The sequence below is a fragment of the Psammomys obesus genome, unplaced genomic scaffold, assembly GCF_907164565.1.
Source record: "Psammomys obesus unplaced genomic scaffold, mPsaObe1.curated_primary_1811, whole genome shotgun sequence".
Lineage (NCBI taxonomy): Eukaryota > Metazoa > Chordata > Mammalia > Rodentia > Muridae > Psammomys > Psammomys obesus.
In genome coordinates, this window is record NW_026596051.1 from 882,265 (window position 1) to 892,923 (window position 10,659).

General features: G+C 40.4%; 1 long non-coding RNA gene across 1 annotated transcript; it reads right to left on the minus strand.

Annotated features, from left to right (window-relative positions):
- Positions 1-491: 491 nt before the first annotated feature.
- On the minus strand, positions 492-8,706 carry LOC129688802 (uncharacterized). Its single transcript, XR_008722005.1, has 3 exons — positions 8,597-8,706; positions 3,922-4,024; positions 492-754 (listed from the first exon to the last, which is right to left on the minus strand). It is a non-coding gene; the product is annotated as an uncharacterized LOC129688802 (long non-coding RNA).
- Between the last annotated feature and the right edge of the window lie 1,953 nt (positions 8,707-10,659).

A 10,659-nucleotide genomic window follows, 5' to 3' on the forward strand; every position in this document is an offset into this window, starting at 1 on the left:
CTCTGCTCTTCCTGTTGTGGTATCAAATCCTAGGATTTTAAAAGCCGCAGTTTGATGTGGATGAACAACTGCCTATAAAACGCATTACATTCGTTCCCTGTCATGTATTTAATTTCACACTGACTGCTGGTGTTGCCTGAATGGATTACGGCAGGGGGCTGCCCTTGCCCTACTAAACCACACTGGTTAAACAATACCTTGGTGTCTAGAACTGCACCAGGACCATTTCGTATAGCTAATACATGAAATGAATACTCAGCTTTTCTGCAAGTAATTTAGTTTGGGTGAAAATAAGGACACGCTGAGCTGGTTTCAATCGGGCTCATTTGCAGCGCCATTTGTACTGTGGGCTGCGCAGTAACTCGCACGCACCTGCGCTTGGGCTGCAGTGGCCACGGAGAGTGGGATCAACGGCTCTGTGCCCAGGCGTTTGGTGCTCCGCGGCTATTGACTTAGCAGCCCCAGGAACGATACTCCACCCAGGGGTCAGCCACTTACATTTGGCTTGTGTTTAGATAATGATACTGTATTCTTGTCCGAGCAGGAAGAATGCTGGAGATAAACTCCACGCTACTCCCAAGTTGACTTGACGCCTTTTCAAGAGCACTTTCAAACCTGAAGCACCTTTGCCTCACGCAGTCAGGATAATCGCCTCTTTAGTGAAGCACTCTTGGCTGGAATCTGTGTGCTGAGCCAGATGGGGCCAGGCAGAGATTCTGATGAAGCCTGCTTCTCTCTGTCACTCCTGTTGCACCTGAAACATCAACAGCCCGGAAAAAGAAAGTGCTTGGACCACAGCGTTGGGAAACCACCACAGGCTTTTGCTTCCATGTCCACATCTGGGTGTGACTTACCCTGGTGCTAAGAAGCAGAGAGGCTTCTGCATAGGCCTGGAGTACTGGACAAGCTCATAGGGGCTACTTATACAACTAGGGACATTTTTTTTTTAAGAGAGGGCTCAAGGGAAGAGAGTTCTTTTATTTCCTCTTTATTTTTGTTGAAAATGAAAGTTAGGAAAGTATTACAGCTTTGCTCATTTTCTTCCTTGGCTTCTGAGTCTGAAAAGAGTGCTGGAAGTCATCGGAGGCCTGGTTGGAACAGAGAGTGTTAATTCTTCCATATCTAAGCCTCTTTGTGGAAATTCCTTTGTCTCCTGCCCCAAGTCATTAAACACTAATCCCATCACTCTTCCTAATCCGCCCACTGGAGCTGGAGTTCAGTTTCCGAAACAGTCTTTGTGGCACTTGTAATAGACAGGTCCTCTAGATCTCCGACGGTTCAGGCACATTTAGAGTCTCCCATTTCAGCCCCTTAATGAAGTACCCTTAATGAATCTCTTCCTCCTTCATGCGGGGAACACAGACACCAATTGCTTTAGTGTTAAGTAGGGGAAGGTACCCAGTCATCTCAGGGGCCTTTGCAAAATAGGACTGTCAAAGGCAAAACCTAGGAAACAGACCATTGAGAGCTACAGCCACTGAAGTGCTCATTTAATTACTACGGATTTACAAAGGAAAATCTGCTCTTTGTAGCTAACAAAGGACAGGGGACTAAGAAGATATAGTAAAAGGTTTTGCCAATAAATGAGAAAAGAGGACGCAAGACCCAGTAAAGCCATGGTTCAGGGGAGCTCTTTCCAGCCCGCTCACTCAAGGGGTTCTTTCTACATTAAGGTGTGTACTGGCCTATCCAAAGATGGAGGCATGGAGGCTGATAAACTCTTCACTGGCAGAAAGCCACAGCAATGACAATTCATTCTGCTAAATTTAAAGCAGTGTATTGTATTGTCAATGATGTGATGGTAATCTGAGAACCCCGGGCAGGGAGGGGGCAAAACAATGGGGAAAAAGTGTTTTCCAGGGTGACTGTTTGTCTTTCCCTATTCTTACGCTATTTACTTAAAATGCTTCTAACCTCAGCAATTAACCTCAGTTTGGGCTTAACATCCAGATGTAACAAATGTGAATAAAAACCCCTGTTTGTTTTGTTGTTTTGTTTTCAAAATAGGTTGAGCCCCTTCACAGAGAGCTTAATATAATACTGGTTTCATTTTGTTCTTTTTGGATCTCCTTTTTCTTTTTCTTTTTGCTTAGTGAGGAGAGTAAGTATATGTTAAAATGTATATCGTATGGTATCATATGATATCTGTTTATTATACAATGAAAACTATATGATAAAGCTAAAATCAGGAAGTGGTTTTGGCTTGGAAATATGTACATTGCCATACAGTATTGCCTTAATTTAAAAAAAAAATAAGAAGAAAGTAAGTTAATAGAGGCAATGCCATTTTCTTAGTCATTTTTTTTTCTGCCAAAGACAGAGAAAAATAGTTGATCACCCTACAATGGTGGCTGAAGTTTTTTCTTACTGGTGTCTATTTAGCATTGAAATCATGGCACCAACTGAAACCCAAAAGCTCCTACAGGTAGCAGGCATTCACTTACCCTACTTCATCAAACTGATGGCTTAACTGATTATTTTGACCACTGATCCATTACTGAAGAGCAGAAGCAGACAAACTTCATTTTGGTTAGTAAGTGAGTAAGTGTCCCTAGACCTTGCCATGAAACACTCAAAACCCTGGGCAAAATTAAGAGCACACAGCACAAAGAGCTTAATATTGCTAACTTGGCAACTCAGGCCAACTTTGTAAAGACACTATTGACACTGACAGCAAAGTCCTGGGCTTCTTAAGTTCCAAGCTTCCCTCTTATTGCCTAAACTGGAGTTCTTCTTCATTGTAATGGCAGATAATATGTTGGCTTTTCTTTAACAAGCCTTTCAGTAAAAGTTTATTCTGTCACATTCATACTAGACCTAATCTTTTTTCTTCCTAGGGAGATACACCCCTACACACATCCCCCCCCCCACATCAAAACAAACAAATAACAGCAAAACCCTTTCAACTCCCTAATGAAAATAAATCAGATATATTTACTCAGTAAATGGAAACAAAGTGGCTCATCTCAGAATGAAACCACAGTGTTCTGCTCATAGATAAAAACAACTGCAGTTAGCATTTGGACTGTGTTTCAAATTCCAGTGCAGGCCTACTGTTGGCAGGAAAAGTTACACTTGGATATTGTTAAATGTGCTCATGGGTTCCAGCTTCTACTTCTCTCATAACTGACTTGCCAAGTCTTTCTCTTTGGGGAATCAAACTGCTCTTACATGCATTGAGGAAAAATTTCCTGTGCTACAAGTTAAAAAAAATATCTAAAAAGCATCAGTTGAGTTTATGAGAGACACTGAGGCAGCATGCAGTTAGTAACAGAACCAGCTGAGTACCAGCTGTGCCTGGGAGCCTCAGCCCCTGAAATCCTGCACGCCCAAGCTTGCCTGCCAATGGTGCATTAGATCAGGATGGCTACATCCTAGCAGAACTCTGTGTCTAATCCTTCTCTTCCTTTCCAGACGCTGTTTTTTTTTTTCATTCTCATTTCACTTGAGCAAGTTGCATGAATGTAGTTACAAATGAAAAGAACAAATGAAAATGGAACAAGAATGGTGCATTGGCAAGATTTCCAGAAGGTTCTATACTGAAGAATTTTCACATCTCTCTAAACTTCATCCCCTCCACTACAAAACAGAAAAGGGGTGGATTTGATTACAGGGTGCTTTTCATTTCCTTGTGAGGATACATAGAGGAAAATGGGTAAATATTTGGGAATCTGCAGCTTGCCTTTTTGTGTATGTTTGTTGAGACAGGGTTCCTCCTTGTAGCCCTAGCTATCCTGGAACTCACTCTGTAGGGCTCGCTCACCTCAAACTCATAGAGATCCTCCTGAGTGCTTGGATTGAAGGCATGCACCACCATTGCCTGGCACAGTTTTCTTTTTAAGAAAAGATGCCTTCACTTACCAGGGACATTGCAAATTCAAGAAAAACTGAGAGAAGAGAGTTTATCAAGGAATGAATTACCTGTTACATTGATGTTTATTTTTCTAAGATGAAGTGTTCCTCCTTGACATCATCCCAGAAGGCACGAAACACATCCCATGGACACCTCTGTGGGAGATGGAACCTGAAACACAGTTCAGGGAGGAAAGCTATGCTAGATTACAGAAAGCCTGCGACAATCTCTAAGACGCTTGTGTAGGATATTGTAAGAAGCAAAGATGTATTTCTTTGCCTCCTAAAAGATTTTCATATGAACTAAGGGGAAATGAAATATATATATATATTTATTTATAGAAGGGACTATTCAAATGGCTACATAGTTTCTTAAGAGATGGTATTCATTATTAATTAGAAATACATGAACTACTGCAAATTTTATTCTCCGTCTATCAAAGCGGGAAAGGTTTAGAAAAGATGCCAAATCCAGTTGTTGAGGAGACTGGAGTACCACGAAAGCTGCTTTACATTAGGTGTGCATAGGTCCAGGGACCCTGTGACCCCACTCTTCTCTCAACTTAATTCTTAGTCAGTCTCATAAAAGAGACAGCATTTACCATCCACCCTACATTATTTGTTAGAGTAAGGAACTGTAGGCAATCTGGAAGTCAATTAAAATGAGGTGGCAGAATGAAATTTTATATTGTAGGTTAGGATTAACAAATGAGAACATGTGCCATATCAATAGATACTGAGATTAAGTTTCTTTTTTAATTGAAAACAAAATTGGAATGAGATCTACAGCAAAACTCTAGCATATCAATAAATTAAAAATATAGAGAGAAGCCAATTCTATGCAAATATATGCAAACTCAAGTGAATCTATTGGTTACTTCAGAATGTGTTACTCCAGAGAGAAGGCAATGAGAGCATCGGATGCATACACACACACACACACAGACACACACACACACACACACACACACACAAATAACAAGTCAAGATTCTTTAGAACAATATTAATATTAGCATTAATATTAATATTTTGCCAGAAACTGAAGAGAGGTCTGATATTAATATTAATATTGTGCCAGAAGCTGCATAGAATGAAAAACTTACCTTTGCATCATTGCTATAACAAATAAAAGAATGCACTGAATGAATGAATGAATGAATGAATGAATGAATGAATGAATGAATGGAGACAAAGACTACTAGATTTTCCTTTTACTCCTGCACAGGAAAACAGCATTTTGCTGGGTGAGCTTTGGACTGGCAGCGCTGCTTTAAATGCGCATCAGACATGAATAGTTTTCAAACTACCTAAAGCAGACGTCTTCCTGGCAGTTAGGACAACGTCAGCCTCTGTCACAAGTAAACCACAAGTTTACACTGCTTAGGCATTACCTAGTCTTGTTTCTCACTTATGTTCCAGGTGCAGGGCTTGTGTAACTAAGTCATCCATTCCCCGTTCTTTGCAAAGGGAAAATGGATGGAGAAGAAACAAGCTCTGTGGAGACCTGGGAGACCAGGTTTACACAGGGAACACAGAGGAAGGCAGCAAGCGTGTTCAAGTTCTGTTGAATGACCTCTTGACACAAAACTCCAGCTTCTTCAAACGTTCAATGAAAACTCATACCACGACCCTCCAGCTTCTAGTCCTGGAGCAGCAATCCAACTGAGGCTGCATTCTTGGTCTCCTTGTCCTGAGGCCTCCATCTTCTTGGGCTAAGAAACTTCCAGGTTTTTGGCTCTCAGTGTATAGATGACCGTGGTTTGACTATGCAGCTTTCAGTCATATAATGCAATTAAATGGACCACTTTTATGTTACACATGTATTGTTTTAATGGCTCTACTCCTCTAAGGAATCCCAGTGACTTGGATACTGTGAGGTGGGGTGTTTATTGTGACAAGTCCTGACAATGTGATTTGGAAGCCTCTAGAAATAGTGTGCCTGAGGCATCTGTAAAAATTCAGAGTTGTAGGCTAGAGAAACCCATGACTGATATAAGCAAAGCTTAATGTGTGAGTCTGATGGAGCTCAGGAGACCAACTGTTGATAAGAGCATGTGCAGTGAAGACTTTATTTATGATACTTCAGTGGGAGTGAAGGCCTATTGGAGATTTGACTGTACATGTTAATAACCTAGTGAGAGTTAGAAAATAAGAATTAGGAGCAAAAAGCAAAAATGAAAGCTTTGTAATTTGCTCAGAAAGCCAAGCAAAGTTGAGGCTATGGGATCCATGGTGTCTGAAGAGATTAGAACCTTTAAAAAAACAGCCAAATATTTTTCACTTGAAAAATAAGAAAGATTTCTTGAGTTAATGTTCATCTCCTGAATCTGCAAGGCCCCACCTTAGCTCAAGATTAGAAAAGTCTATGTTTATCTGAAATACCTCCCTTTAAGAAAAGCACCTCTCTGGCACCTACTGTCACAGAGATGCCTAGGAAATCGTTTTCTCAAGATCCATTTTACCATGCTCATCCACTCAGGCAACCAGTGGCCACTGCAGCCATCATCACCATTAGTCCAGTTGATGCTGGACCTGGCAGTGACCTTGGTGTCATTCATGTGATTTTGGAAGCATGCAGAATACAAGGGTTTGGGAATCTGGTAAATTTACTATTGTGATTTTGCTAAATAGCCAGGTTGTCAAACTGCATCAGCATTTAAAAACCTGCTTATCTGAGTTGAACCACAGAACCCACATGGTACAATGAGAGAACAGACTTCAAAAAGAACAGACCTCCACAAGCGCTCCATGACTGTCTCTCTCTCCCTGTGTGTGTCTTTCTCTCTGCTTGTGTCTCTTTCTATAATTAATTAATTAATTAATTTTTAATTTTACAAGAAAATTTCTCCAATTGTTTGCAAGGCAACATGAGGAAGACTAGCCCAGATTTCTGGAATGTTTATAAAACTATCAGCAGAGGCACTTGGTGTCTTTAGAATCTCAGAACGTGTGCCTTGAGACCTAAGTCTGCATACTTGCTTCCCAGCCTTCTTTTCAGCTATAAAAACACATGTTCCTCGTGGGATAGGAAATTAAATAAATTAATATAAAAGCCCTTTATGGCTTTAATGACTGCCATGTAAGGAAAAAGTCTGTAAGCCTCTAAGGAAATAATAGTGATAATAGTGTTAGTTCTCAAACCAAGGGCAATTTGGGATGCTAAGAGATCTTTGATAAATCAACTCAAGTTTTTTTTTTTTTTTTTTTTTTTTCTTGACAGGGAAGAAGCTGCAAAATCCTAGTCTTACAAAAGCTACTAACTCATAAACTGTTATGTAACTCATTTACAGAAACAAGCTTTACTTAGCCTCCTGTATGTGTTTTCAAAGTTAAGCCCAAAACAAGTAACTAAAAACAAGTAAAGTTTACTTAACTCATGTCTCAATAGATTATGATCCTCAGACTCCTCAGAGGTCTACCGAATATGACATTTAATATGTTTAATTAAAAAAACAAAAAGTTTCCCATGACAGACAGGAATGCTAGCTCCGAGAGGCAAGACTAAGGCCTCCAAAGAAGATAGATGGGGCCACTGGTACACAGAGATTTTGGCAACACTGATGACTAGAAAAATAGCTACCCCCTGCCTCCCCTGTCCAAACTGTGGACACTTTTGGGTTGATCTCTCCCTACCTTGCCTCATCACAGCAGGTCAATTTTCCCCACTTCCTTCTTCACAGGAAAATCTCTCAGACCTTTTGTGTGTGACAAATGCTGTCCTGTGCAGCAGCTTAAGATTTAATGCTGCCCTGTATGACCGCCAAAGACTGACGACTGCCCCCAGGAAAGCCATGGAGACCACAGGAGCCTATAGTAACTGCCCAGGTATCAGTAAGTCTCCCTCATTTTGATTGATGCATAGACCATTTAGATTATACTCCCTGCTATGATTTGTCCTTCTCAGATCCGATGGCACTGAGCATAGGCTAACTAGCATTGTCGGTTCAACAACAACAAATATACCAGCTCCTTCCCCAAAGCTGCAGCTGACTTCTCACTTCATTTTAAACGTGAAATTAAGCCTTGCCTTTTCTTCGAACTACCTTGTCTCCAGCTGAGAAAGGAAGACACAGTTTACCTTGATGAGAGACCTCACTTCTGAGAGAAACTCACAAAACAGATTTTAAAATGATCCAGATTTCATTCCCTCTCTATACTATTGTTATAGGAAGACCTCAAAATTAATCAATGGAGTTCTGATAAGCACTGAATACTGTTATCAGTCACAAAGCTCAAGACATTAAATTCCCTTTGTTTGTCTTCTAAGTATAGATTTAAAAGTGCTTCTCAATCATACCAAAAACATCTCTGTCTAATCTGTATATACAGCCCTCTGAAAAGAGTGTTAATGCTTTTAATCCAAAATCATTATTTTTGGGTTCCCATGCTTTTACTATTACTCAAAGGCATGAGTCTACTGTCTTTTCTACAATATGAATTTCAGTGCAGATTTTAAAAAGTGGTAAGGCTAATATATATAAAATTTTACCCCTTTTAATTCAAAAAATCTTGTAAACTTCAGGGGGGCGTGAGATGTGCATACATCTGCCCTAGGCCAAAAGGCCTCCAGATAAGTACTGTCAACCAATAGCGTGTTTCCCATCCTGCCTATTCCTGAGTGTGGGATTTTTCCGTTTCCCTGGTCTTAGGACCCCCCCCTTCCCCAACTCCCATGACCGTGGGCCTGGAAGTTTCAAGTGTACACACAAGATAAAAAATTTCCCCTAAGCTCATTAACTTTACCTTCTCCTCCTAGTCTGTTTGTCCCCGGAGACTTCTAATCAACTGCAGATGACTCCAACACTGCCTGCAAAGTTCCAGTCTCCCATGTTCCTTGGAACCGATATCCAACTGTTTCCAAAGCAGCCTGCTCTTTCCTAGCCCCAGTGATTTCACACAACATGAGCAGCAAGCAAAACAGATCCCCCCCTTGGCTCACCCTCCCCATCCTGTACTCCTCTCTCTATCCTTTGACCATTGTTCCAGCTTTCCTGGGCCCCTGACAATGAGGCCCTTATTTCAGTAGGGAGTCATTACAGAAGAGGTTCCATCAACAAAAAGCTGGAATGGTAGGTCTCAAACCCAAGACAAGTCTCACTCAGTAGCTAAGGCTCTTCCCAGCACTTCTCATCCTACCCTACACCTCTCCCTCCCAGGGCCTGGGCCATCTCTTCCCTTCCCAGTGTGATCCCCACATAACTCAGCCATTTGGGCTATACTGCTCTCTGTAGTCTCTTGGCCTCAGCTGCCTCTCTTGGTCAGCTGCTCCTCTCTTGCTCTCCCCCCTCCACCTCATCTTGGTCTGGCGGCCATGTTCAGCCTGGACTCTTTCCTCTGCCTGCTTTCTCGCTTATATCTGTAATAAAAATCTTCCCCATACTTTAGAAGTAGTCATGTTTTTCTCCTTTTATTTCAGTTTTTCATTCAAATAATAGATGTGTGTAGCTTGTGCTCAAAGAATACTCCCAAAGGATTTGTCGCTAATCAATACAAGTTGGGAAATCTCTCTCAGGGTCCTAAACTGGGAGATTGGTTCAACAAATAATGACAAATCAATATTTATCTCTGATAATACATAAAATACTCTGATAACATGGCAAACTATTTATTACATGTGAAGTTTAAAAGTGATTACAAAATGGCTTGTAGTGCATGTTCTACATTTACAACTAAATCTTGAATTTATACACAGAACACTGATTAAAAGAACAGATACCCAAAACATCGATTTTTTTTTTTCCTGTCAGGAAGGAAGGTAGACAGACTACTTGTTATCTTTAAAAGGCCATGGCTTTCTTAATTTTCATCAATGTATATTAGAAAAGAATTTTCAAAATTCAGAATTTGTTGCCACATTGGTATACTTCTTTTTCATAAAAGGTCTGAATAGACCCACAAGTAGAGAACGTAGTATAAGAACCACGGTTTTTTCCATGCAACTATAACAGCTATTTGCATTTTGCCATTTTGTTGTTTTTTTGAAAGTTTTAGTTAGCCAACTATTTCTTTAGCTGTGTGTGGGTGTGCACACCTTGTAAGCCTGAAGGTAGGAGGAGGACGTCTGTCTCTTCCTCTATCACTCACTAACCTTTTCTTCGGACAAAAGGGCTCTCTGGGAACCAGGAACTTGTTGGCAGCCAGCTCATCCCAGTCATCCTTCTGCCTCCACCCCTTTTAGTGCTAGGGTTACAGGGATGCACAGACCTGGGCCTGGGATCTGAAATCTGGTCTATATGCTTGCACAACAAACACTCTAAGCCACAGGAGCACTTTTCCAGCCTCTTTTCGGTACTTGGAAATAAATTTAGAGGAAAAAAAATTATGTGTATAAGCTTTCACCCCAACTTTAATGATAAAACTATTTTCTCATTTGAATATAGCAATGACATTTTTATTTTAAGAAAAATTATTTGGAGAGATGGTTGGACTCATCTTGGTAAATAAAATGTATTTTTTCAAATATGATTTTATATTATCATTGAGACAGGAGACAGAAACCCAACCTGAAGACCAGGCTGTATGCAGATTTACCACATATCCATCTGAAAAAAATGGGGCTCTCCTCATTTGTAAAATATAAAAATTGAATGAAAATTTTCAATAAAAACAAAAGAGGAACAAGTGGACTCCCCAAATTAAAGAAATTTGAGAATGGGAAGAAACACCAGCCTGTTGTGAGCTATGTGAATCACTGAAATATCGGAAAAACCTGAAATTGGTTCCGTTAAGACAGAGATCTTAAATGGTTTTTCCAATTTGTCCAATAAATAAACATACATATAACTTTTTTTTTCTAAAGTAAACCA